This window comes from Neovison vison, chromosome 7, assembly GCF_020171115.1.
Source record: "Neovison vison isolate M4711 chromosome 7, ASM_NN_V1, whole genome shotgun sequence".
In the NCBI taxonomy this organism is placed as follows: Eukaryota; Metazoa; Chordata; class Mammalia; order Carnivora; family Mustelidae; genus Neogale; species Neogale vison.
The window spans coordinates 119465339-119478167 of record NC_058097.1 but is presented as its reverse complement, the minus strand read 5'-3'; positions in this window follow the sequence as shown (position 1 = coordinate 119478167).

The following is a 12829-nucleotide window of genomic DNA, read 5'->3' as shown; positions in this document are numbered from 1 at the left end:
GAAGCGCTTAACCCAACACTTGACACAGAGTCAGTGGTCAAGAAATGAGAACTTGAAAAAGAATAAAGTCTTACAGTAGCAGAAAGAGAGTCATTGTCTGTCTGTTCCTGGGGTCAGTAGATGGGTAGACTTCTAGAGCTTTTGAGGGCTTCACCTTGGAGTCCTAAGATACAAAAGAAAAGGGTAGAATTTCAACAAGGAATCCATTCTTCGCAGGGCATGTAAGGTACAGACCATCTCTTTACCTACAATCTTAGACTATTCAAAAAGACTCAAAAAGTTGTCAAAAGTAGCCTCGCAAGTGTTTATAAAAATAACCTTCTAGTTCTAGGACATTGTAAATTTCTTTTACTTCAAAAATCTTTGAAAGCAAATTGACCTCTGGAAATACATTTTGCAACAAAGGTGGTAAGAGTTAATACCTGTGGTTCAAAGAGATTATTTTTGGAAATATTTATTCTCTTTTCTCTCCACCTCCACAAGCAGAGTATGCAACCTTGCCCCTGGGCTTTGGGCATGGCTGTGTGACTTGTTTTGACCAATTGAATGTTAGCAAGTTCAGTAACCCAAAATGTTAAGACGACTTAATGCAGTTGAACTTGTTCTCCTGTACTTTACCATCATCTTGAATAGAACCTGCCAAGCTACCCTGCTGATCCCAAGAAAGGGATGAGACCCGTGGAGCAGAGCTGCCCCAACTGTGTCCAGCCTAAACCAGCTAACCTAGACAAACATGAGATAAACAAATGCTTATTGTTGTATGAGAGTTCTGTGACTTTTCTTATGCATTATTATAGAAGAAATAATTCAATGATATAGAAATTGATATGACTGACATAAAAAATTGGGTTCTGCTATAACAAAAAACCAAAATACATGGCATTGAAACTGGACAGTAGGGAGAAGTAGAAAAATGACAACTTGTATTATACAGTGGTGAAACGTACATCCAACCATAACTTGGGAGATAACAAGCGTACCTCGTGAACTTGTGAACTTGGGCAGAATGTTGAAAACGTGAGTTGACTTCTTGCACTATATAGGGTAAGATTCTATAGAACAGAGACAAACTTAGAAGAAAACTGATCAATTTGCACTCAAAATTTAGAATTAATATAAATAACACAATTTCTTATCTCTAGTCTCTGTATCCATTGAAAGCTCTCAAATTAAAACATAGCTGAGATTAAATTAAATTAAAGTATAGGCCAAATGTAGGAAGCAGCCAATATAGCATGTTGAGCTCAAGATAAAGACCACTTCAAGGGGTAACACCGTCTGTTACAACTTGTAGAAGAATTAAGATCATGCTAGTAGATCTCCTGACCTGGACAAAAGAGACTCTAGGGAGTCCCAGGGGTCTTAAAGACATGGTCCCAATGGAAACCATGGAAATGCACCTCCTGTGTGTCCCACTGCAGGAACATAATTGAAAAGCCCAGCTACTGTGCTCTGAATGCTATCCATCCCTACTTGCATTCTGAGGCCACACTTCTAATGGGCTGTTCCTACCCAGTGATGGAGCGCGGTGAGGATTCTAAACAGGCTTGCACCTAGAAGGCCTGACCCTCTAACAAGCTACTTTAGCTGAACTTACAACCATGCTGAACTCTCTTAGCACTTTACTGCAGAGTGAGATACCTCCATCCAACCTTCTTTCTTTTCCTCTTACCTTCCACGGCGGACAGAACTGTATTACAGGCTGGCTGCTCTCCCAGCTTCCCCCAGCTCCCTCCTCGTTTGCTTTCACCTTATCATGGCATCTGCTTCTCAGAGAATATTTCCAATACAAGTGCCCCCAAAGTGGTCCAAGAAGCAAAGGATGAAGTTTTGTGACTGGATCCCTACCTCCACCATCCTTGTTGGTAGATGAAGCGTATAGATAGTCTCTAGCATGACATAGTGGTTCAAATTGCTAAAGCTTCATCAATAGCACCCTTGAAGATGTTCCAGTGGAGAGGAATGTTGTGATATTTTTTAAAATATGGGAAGGGGCACCTGGGTGGCTCAGTTGGTTAAGTATCTGGCTCTTAATTTTGGCTCAGGTCAAAATCTCAGGGTTGTGAATTCAAGCCCTGTGTTGGGGTCCATGCTGAGCATGGAGGTTGCTGAAGAGTCTCTCTCTGCACTCCTGCCTCTAAAAAATAAATAAATAAATAAATAAAAATATGGGAAGAACAATGTCTACAGAGACTCAGGGTTGGCTAATTACTGCTAAGTCATAGAAATACCCTGCAAAGGGACAGAGACTGAGGGCTACTAACGAAGTCTAAGTATGAGAACTAGAGGCCCTCTAGGGTAGTCCCAGTGAGGCCCTCATCTTCTGTAATGAAACAACAAACACAGCTAAGTGGCAGTCTCAGTGTCTAACTGCTAGACTCACACAGCTCCAGAAATATTTGAATACTTAGTCAATCTATTATGCATAAAGAAGAGCCCTGGTGGGCAAAATCTTGGACCCCAAAATATGTTAAGGAACTTCCTAAAGAAAAATGTTGACCCTTCAGTCTTCCCCTCCTCCCCAGAGCTTCTAGGCTTGCTGAGGTAGCCCAACTTCCCTACTAAAAACTAGCACTTAAGGGCACCTGGGTGGATCAGGAGGTTAAGCATCTGCCTTCAGCTCCAGGATCGAGCCCCACATCAGGCTTTCTGATCAGCCTGCTTCTCCTGCTCCCTCTGGCCCTCCCTCTGAACCTCCCCCTGCTTGTGTTCGCACTCTCCCTCAAAAAAAAAAAAAACAAATAAAATCTTTAAAAAAAAAAAGCCAGCACTTCAGTGATAAATGATGCTTCAAGCCCCTCTCCCCAAAGGCAATAGGTTTTTCCTTGGAAGCTGACCCCATGCCTCTTCTTGGTTTCTACGCCAATAACTAGAGTTAAATTCCAGAACAACCCAACTAAGGATATGCTGTGACTGACAGGGGAGTAAAAACACTATACACTGAAAGCATTGCAAAAATTAGCATACACATACCAGCAGAATCCAGAAGTGCACTCTTGGGATTGAGTTTGAAGACACTTGATCAAAGTAGTCAAAGTATAAGACTGGGTGAGCAAACATTAATTGACTTCAGGGCATTTTCTCTCATTAATGGACTTAACAACCTAGAAATGACTCCAGGGGATGGGCCAAAGAGTTGCTGGGATGGCTCTTAAGACTGTGGAAAGGTAGAAGCCACACAAGATTTGGAAATGCTCGATGGCTGTATAGTATTCATATAAATATATATATATATATATATATATATATATATATATATATATATATATCTCTTCTTTATTCATTCAGCTATCGATGGACTTCCATAGTTTGGTCATTGTGGACATTGCTACTATAAACATTCTGATGTATGTGCCCCTTCAGATCACTACATTTGTTTCTTTAGGGTAAATACCCAGTAGTCCAATTGCTGGGCCATAGGGTAGCTCTATTTTCAACTTTTTGAGAAACCTCCATACTGCTTTCCAGACTGGCTCCACCAGCCTGCATTTCCACCAAAAGTGTAGAATTGTGCAAGACTGATGATTTACAGACCTGTACCCCTGAAGCAAATAATACATTATATGTTAATTTAAAAAAAAAAAAAGAATTGGAAATGCTCAAGTTGCCCTGGAAGACAATTGAAGGAGGTGTGAGAAGGCTGAGGAAAGTGCATGAGCTGGAGTAGAGTAGGTGAGGCCAAAAGACCTTCTTATGGAAGGGAACCCCTCTTCTATAAAGCACTGAGAAGATTGGCAGGGGCCAAGTTTGCCAGATTTAGCAAAGGAACTACAGGATTTCCAGTTCAATTAGATGGCAGAAAAGGCAGTCACAAAGTTGGGTTTATTAATATTTGTAGGAATAAGAGGGCTCCAAAGAAACAGAGTCAACAAGGGTGCTGCTTAATACCTATAATCCAAAAAAGACATATTAAAGGAGCAGGAGGCTAAAGGGAGACCTTCAGCCCAAATAAAAAACATTGTCCCTTGTTGTTTCCAGACCTCATTGGAACCATTGAGGGGGCAAACGACTGGATTCCTAGGAGGAAAGACCTTGCAACACCATTGCAAATACAGAGCACATGATTTTCCAGACTGTCCTGATAGCCCTTTTACTCAGGTGACTGTATATCAGGGAAAGGGAAATAACCAGAATTTTTAAGGACAATTGCACATAGGGTCTAAGCTGATATTAATATCCAGAGACCCAAAGCACCATTATGGCTTCCCTGTTAGAACTAAGGTCTCTGGAGTCAGGTAATAAATGTAGTCCGGCTAAATAAAGTTCAGCTCACAAAGGACCCACCAGGTTCAGACTCAACTTACACAATCTCCAAGGATATAATTATGTACATGGCACTAGGGGTAACCCCAATCCTGGATCCCTGGCTTATGGCATAAGCCATACTATCATAATGGGAAACAGTAATTAGAAACCTTAGAATTTTTTTTAATAAAACCAGTCATACTGATCTATGGGTCACTTTTTATGCATTTTTTAAAGATCTTATTTATATGAGAGAGAGCACCAGCAAAGGGAGAAGAAGAGTAAAGGGAGGGTAGAGGGAAAGGGGAAGAAGACTCCCCACTGAGTGTGGAGCCAGACAATGCGGGACTCAATCCCAGGACCCTAAGATCATAACCTGAGCCGAAGTCAGACACTTAACTGACTGAGTCACCCAAGCGCCCTGGAAACTTCAGAATTTTTACCCCCTAGCCCTCGGCCTAAATATCATACCCTTGGGAGAAAGGCAGGATGTGTATCACCATTAATAACCCACAAGATGCTGGGTCTATAGTATCTCTAATGCCTCCATTTAATTCACTAGTCTGACCCCTACAGAAAACAACAGATCCTGGAGAATGACTGTATATCACTAAAGGTTTAAATGCTTAAGAGTCCCAATTGTAGCTGCTGTGTCCAGAGTAACCTATTCCTAGACTAAATTAATATTTCTCAGGGTAGGTAACCATTGATTTTACAAATGTATTCTTTTATATTCCAATCAAAAAAGAAAATATGAAACAGTCTGTGTTTATATGGGACAGAAGACAATATTCCTTCATAGATTTGCCATGAGGTTATGTTAACTCTGACACCCTCTGCCACAACATAATCCGAAGACATTTGACTGCTTTAACCCACAAAATATCACACTGATCCATTACATCAGCACCTTATGCTGACTGGGAAGGACAAGCAAGAAACATTGGGAAGACACATGTGCTCCAGGGGTGGGTTATAAAACCTATGAAGATTCAAGGATCATCCACTTCAATTAAGTTTTTAGGGTCCAGTAGTAAGAATCATAGCAGGATATCCTTCTAAAGTAAAAAATGAATCGCTCCATCTTACGTTCTTAACACCTACAGTACCTGATAAGCTTTTTTGGGTTTTGGATGTAACACATTCCACACCTAGAAATATTCCCCTTTTCCTTACACTGGGTGACATGCGAGGCTGCCAGCTTTGAGGAAGTCTAGAGCAGGAAAGGCCTCTGCGGTAGAGCCAAGCCATGGTGCTAAAAGCCTTGACATTCAAGCCATATGATCTGGCACACCCTGTGGTGTTAATAGTGTCAGTGTTGGGAAAAGATGCAGCATAATAGATACTATGGTGAGCCTCAGTGGAAAAATTAGAATGCAGACCTTCGGACTTCTGAAGCAAGGCTATGCCATCTGCAGCAGGAATTCATGAATTATTTGAGCCCAGTTCTTAGCATATTACTGAGTCCTGGTAGAGACAGATGCTTGACCATTGGACACCAAGTGACCATACACTTGACCATGCTTATTATAGGCTGTGCTCCATCAGACCCACCAAGTCATAAAGCTGATGTGCCTAGCAACAATACACCCAAAATGGAAAGGGTATTTCTGGAACTAAACTTGAGCAGGATCAGAAGGCATAAGTATGCTGCATGAGCAGGTGATCCCATGTCGCCCACCAGTACCAGTACTCCACCTCTGTATGCAGCAGTCCTTGTATGACTATATGGCTTCCCATAAATCCAGCTGCAAGAGAGAAAAAATTTTGGTCATTATGATAGGCTGAAAATTGATCCACAAATATATGTAGATCTTAATACCTAGAACCTGTGACTTCTACCTTTTTTTCCCCAGTTTTAATGAGACACAGTTGGCTAATAATATTTTAATATATTTCAAGGGTACAACATGATGATTTCATATATTCATATATTGTAAAAGGATTCCCATGATCAAGTCAGTGAACATATCTATCACCTCACATGTTTTTTTGGTTTTGGGGGGGGGGTTGGAGAGAACACTTAAAATCTATTCTCTTAGCAAATTTCAAATGTATGTAACACAATATTTTTAAATGTTTATTTATTTATTTGAGAGAGAGAGAGAGAGGGGAAATGGCAGAGGGGGAGGGAGAGAAAGAATCTTTAAGCTGACTCCCCACTGAGCATGGTGCCTGACCTAGGGCTCATCCCCCAAATCCTGAAATCATGACCTGAGCCAAAATCAAGAGTAAGACAGTCAATTGATTGAGACATCCAGGCACCCCTGTAACATAGTATTATTAACTAGATTCATCATTCTATACACTAGATCCCCAGAATTTACTCATAACTGAAAGTCTATGTCCTTTGACCAATCTCTCCCCATTTCCCTCACCTCCCACCCTCTGGCAATCACCATTCTGTGAATGTTACCTTAAATGGCAAAATAATTCACAGATATGATGAAGCTGAGATGGGAGGATTATCCTGGATTATCAGGTGGACTCTGTAATGCAATCACAACTGTCCTTGTTAAAGGGAAGCAGATGAAGAAAGCAATGTGACCACTGAACCAAAATGTTCTTCTGCTGGCTTTGAAGATGGAGGTAGGGAGTTCCTCAGGCCAAGGAATGCAAGGAATGCAGTTTTAGAAGTTGGAAAAAGCCAGGAAACAAATTCTTCCCTGGAGCTTCCAAAAGAAACACATCACTACCAAGACTTTGATTTTAGCCTGGTAAGGCTCATCTCAGACTTCTGACTGCCAGAACAATAAGAGAATAAATTCATGTTGCTTTAAGCCACTAAATTTGTGTTAATTTGTTACAAAATCAAGAGTAAGCTAGTGCAATACCCTTCTCAGTTGCCCTTGGCTTCCAAGGGCATTACTTGGCCATGTTGTGAGGAAGCCCAAGCCACACAGAGAGGCTACATGCAGGGGTTCCAGCAGACAGCCCTGTTAAGCGCCAATGGCAGACATGTGAGAAAGTTGTATGTCAGGTGATTCTAGCCCCAAGCTTCTGGGCTTCCAGATGGGGTTCCAGAAATCACTGAATAGAGACAATTTGCTCTGCTGTGCCCTATCATATTTTGACCCCTAGAAACCAAATTTAACTACAAGTGTTGTTTTGAGTCATGTAATATTTGGTTGGCTATCTGTTACATAGCACAATGTAACTAACACATTATTATATAAGGACATAATCTAAAATCAGACAAAGCCTTGGAAATAACCTAAATGCCCGGTCAGAATGGCAACTATATGAATTCTGACCCTCCATATTGCGGAATATTATATAGCCAATAATAACATTTTTGATAAATGGTTCATGATGGGGAAATTCCTATTTTTAGCACATCTTGGAGGAAATAGTTATATACAAACTTTTTCAAAAGTAAGCAATATAAAGGACTACTTATTTCCCTATAACTTCATTAATGCGTTTCTTTCTTCTTTCCCAGTTTAATTAAAATGGTACTTCATCTTCATATTTTTTATATCTGTGAGCTTTAGACTTACCCAATCTATATAAGCTTTGTATATTTCTTCTTTTGTGAGTTCAGTGTTCATGACTTTTACCATCTCTGTTGCAGCAGTCATTGTTTTTCTTACTCATTTACAAAAGTTTCTCCATGTGCAAGATATCATTCCTTTGTATGTATTAAAAAATTTTTCCACTGAAAAAATTTTTTTTCTCAGTTTTGTCATTTTCTTTTTCATATTTTTTTTTCTTGTGCTCCTCTTGTCTTTTAATTAAGCCCAAATGTGAGCACCTAGGGCTCGGTGTGTGTTATGGAAGGTACAAAGGAACTGGAATGTGCCGTCTTTCCCACTGAGGCATTAGGATGCTATTGGGGGTGCCAGTCGTATATACATGAATCACCAAATGAGGAAGCCTCTCGGCCAACATGTAAAATATTTATCTAAAAGTAGAATTTCATAAATCAAACATATTTAGGAAATATTAGGATAAAATTCAAAGTATTTCTTTACCAAGTATAGCTCAGAACCTTTGGTATGCTGAATGTATTGGCTTTTCAGGCAGGCAGGGACAGGTTGGAGAGAAGTGGGGGACACTGTAATGACCACAATGTGCCACTTGAGGTTGGGATGGGCTTCCTGAAGGAATCTGAGCTGCCTACCGTGAATTTGAAGTACACATACACACACACACACACACCCTACGCAAACACACACGCACAAAGATATTATAGGGAAGGGACTAGGGGGAAGGTGAAACAAGCCAGGACTAACACAAATTAACAGGAATCTTCAGAAAACCAATAAGAACATAAAAAGAAAGGGCAGGACTATCCCATTAATCTTGTTCTCACTGCCTCTTTCTTCATGCATTCCGCCCAAATTCTCTACTGGAGAAAAGATCTAGGTCTATTTCTCTGGCCCATGTGGTCTGTATCCTGGAATTTGTCAGCCCTTAAACCCTTTGCCATGGGGAGATGCCCAAACAGACAAGGGTTCCTAAGGGAGGAGGCTCTGGGAAAGATTTTCTTGACAGACTTAGCTCTGTGCTCTTTCCCTTCCCTTCCATCCAGGTTCAGTCATCCAGTTCTCTGGCACCAATGCTTCTCAAATATTTGCAGAATGCTCTCCCACGCCCCTCAGTTGGTGCTGAGGTCAAGCCTGTAAGTTCTGCTCATTTAGGTTTTACCCATAAATCATTCTCTCCCTTCCCCTTCAATGCTTCAGTGGTTCTTCCCGCCCTTGCCTGTGGAGAATTCTGAAAGCTGGCTGCCTCCCTCTAGTCTCCAGGGAAGGACCTGTTCCCACCACTGGCCTCTGAGAAACCCAGGCTACAAAGCCATTCCCTTGGAACTCTGATATCACTTCTCTACATTCAAATCAGAGAAGCAGATTAAGCTCACCAGATGCCCTGATGTCACCCTCTTGGCTCCAGAGATGTCCAACCCCAGATATATGACACAGGAATGGGCCTTATCATTGGGCATAGGGTGGGGAGTCAGGATGCCTGGGTTGCATTCCTGGCTCAACTTGTAGTTTGCACAAGTCAATGACTCTTTCCTGCTGGGACATGACTTTCCTAACCACACACTGCCCAGCCCTCAGGCTTCCTACAATAAAGTTTAAATGGGCACCAGGCAGCATGATGAGGGAGGTGAATTCCGGGATGAACTCGAACATGGCAATTCCCACCACATGGTCATCTCTTTCCTGATAATCACATTTCTTTGAGATTAATTTTCCTTGATGCCAGAAGGAAACAACTCTGAAAGAACAGGATTAATTACATACCAAGTCCTAAATCTGAACTAGTCTCACCCAGAACTAATCTTAATTCACACCTACTCTTTGCCAGAGACTTGCTAAATAGTCCTGCTAGAACTATGCTAAGTAGATACCATACCTATGTTACAGATCAAAAATAAAGTCCAGAGAAATTCAGTAATTTACCCAAAATCCCATACTAAGAAATAGCAGAGCAAGGATTCCAAAGCATTTCTCTACAACCCCTCACCTCAAAGGGTACAAGAGGCAACCAGAAGACATTTACAAAAGCTACACATTTTGAAAGGTAAATAGGAAGTTCTTTGACTTGGAGTTTTTGACCATATTTTCCTAACCTGCTTTCTTGGACCTCCTTCTATCTTATTTTCCCTTGGTGTCATTAGAAGACAGAAACAAAAATTAAGCTAAGCCATTTTGAAGTCTCCTTTGTGCTTAGAACCATTATGCTTGGCCTAGATGCATGACAGAATACTTCTCCATACGGCTAGAACCAATCTACTAGTCGGTCTGTGTGTTCTGACCTATTTGCTATTATTTGCTCAAGTTCCAGTTGGTAAGACTAAACCTTTGGAATAAAAACAGTCACAATAGCCAAGAAGTGGAGAAGGGCAAACCATAATTATTAAGGGTATCCAAAGATCAGGGTGGGGTAGGAATCGATGACCGATAGAATGAAGGGGAAGGAGAGCATCGACTCAACTCTATGGCAGCCCTCAGCCTTCTAAAGCTGTGGTCTCTGGGTCTCCCTCAGATATAAGGAGCTCTTAGCATCTGCCCTCAATCTGATAGGTGACACATGGGCCCTTCCACTCTCCTGGGTAGTGGCAGGACTCTGAGCCTAGAGCCACCCCAGCCTGGCCTCAGGACCAATGCTGTTCATCACCCTTGCAGGCCCCAGGCTGTGAATGCACAAGAGTCCCTTTGTTGCCATCACACTGGGATCTTTTATTCTCCCTAAGAACCAGGAGCTTCTGTGTGCACAGGGCCCGCCTCCTCCCTTCTCAAGACACTTTGATCCTTCTCCCATTTGAAATCTTGCTGGCTTTTCAACACCCTCCCAGACAATCAGGGTTTTTTTTGTTGTTGTTGGTTTGGTTTTTTTGTTGTTGTTGTTGTTTTTCCTTTTCAATAACCAAGCAGTTCTCCTTATTTCTCCTCTAACAACTCTGACCAAGAAAAGTTCAAGGGGGCAAATCCCAAGAAAACAACAGAACCATCACCTTCTGTTGATCACTGGCTGGGGGGAATATGGAACACCTCCACAAGCTCAGAAATGTTTGTCAAAAGGAAGAATGAATACATAAGTGAAGTGCTAAAGGAAGGTGACAACAAAAGCCAGAGGAAAGTATAAGGTAGTTTCTTCCATGGACAACTGGTCAGCTCTGGACTTCCAGCGTAGTCTTTGTCTCCATCCTCTCTCATTGCCTGACTCCCCCATAGCCTATCTCTCTCACATTCATCCTTTCCTCTTCATTTGCTCTCCTACCACTTCAATTCCTATTATCTCATAGCTGTTCTAGATCTGAGGCCTCTTTAACTGGTCTCTCTGCTTAATCCTTCCATCCTTCCTGCCTATCACCACCAGCTCAATCCGTATGAAGTACCACGCTGTGTCATCACCCAGTTCAAATATTTCCCATACAAACATCTTGTGTCTCATGCAAGGTCCTCTGTGATCATTCTGTCTATTAGCACTTTCTTCAAGTCAACAGGATGTAGTAAAAATTATATTGAGAGAGAGGGTCCTAATCCCCAGTATGCCTTTCATAGGTATATAAACTTGGACAAGACACTTTAACCTTCTGGACCTAATATTCCCAACTATAAAAATCAGGTGATTGAGTCCAATGATTTTTTTTTTAAGATTTTATTTTTTTATTTGACAGACAGAGATCACAAGTAGGCAGAGAGGCAGGCCGAGAGAGAGGAGGAAGTAGGCTCCCCGCCAAGCAGAGAGCCCGATGTGGGGCTCTATCCCAGGATCCTGGGATCATGACCTGAGCTGAAGGCAGAGGCTTTAACCCACTGAGCCACCCAGGCACCCCAAGTCCAATGATCTTTGAAGTATCTACGAGTTCTAACATTCTGTGACCCCAGGAAACTTATTACTTCTGCCAAATTATTGCTAACTCACAAATATTCCTCTTAATGTCCTAACTCTTAATGATGAGGATTGACTAAAGCTCAGAATACTCCCTTTTATAGATGAGGTATTCAGTTCCTGCTGATATTTATAGAAACACAATTATTTCTATAGTTGTTGGTTTTGATTAAGGCGAGAAAAATGCTGGGGAGCTTTAAAAACCAAAGACTTACATCTTTATCCTGAAAATGGGAAAAAAGCCGACTATCCTCCCTACAATCAATTTCACCTGCTGGTGGCTCTGTCACAGTAAGAAAGAATTATAAACTTATTCTCATTCCTGCTTTACCACATATTCATATACTCGCCACATCTCACCATACCCAGTAATGTTTTCTCCATTATATCATTTTAGGTAAGACACTACACTTTGTCAAGATTTCATAGACATTAGTAAAATGTGCAGTGGGGGGAAAGGCAGTGGAATATAAGAGGAATTTCTATGCTGAATGCCCAGTCTTGTGCTGAGTCCTCCGCCCCTAGTCTTCCCTCCCTAGGCAATAATAAAGCTGTCATTTATTGAAGAGCCAGGACTCTTGAGGTGGGGATTGTTATCATTAGTCTCTGGAGATGGGAACTGAGGTTCTAAGAGAGCCGAAAGCCCAGTCTCACAGAATAAGTAACAGGGCCCAGAGTCAAATCTAGCTTTCTGTGGCTCCAAACCCATGGTTGTAACCACTTTGAAACACAGCCCTACTCATATCTTTCTGGCCTCACAGCGTGTCCCAATCCATTTCACTAGCTTGGATAAGTACAGATGGCTAGGATCACCCTAAGTTTGCCTTAAGTAGCTTCTTAACTATTCCTGGGAACTTAACAGGAAACTTTAGCCAAGGTTTCTCAAGGCCACTTAAGAACATGAAGTCTGATTTTTTTTTTTTTAAATTGATTTGGGAGAAAGGTGCATTTTCCATCATTAATACCTACCTATTCCTGCTTCCCTGCCTGGTCTCCATAACGAAAAGGAAATAGTGCTGGTTTTCTAAAGTAGGATGAAAAACTGGGCCTAAGCCAACAGGTTTAAATACCTTCTGTCTGTTTGGCATCCTGTGAAGTGATAAGGGAAGGCATGGCTGGGAGAGGGAAGGTGAATCATCTCACCAAATGTTCTTTTGTCTGCAGGATGAATGTGGCTATTAATGTGGAACAGCTTTTCTTTTCCAGAAAACAATGGAGCTCCACTGAATCACTGACT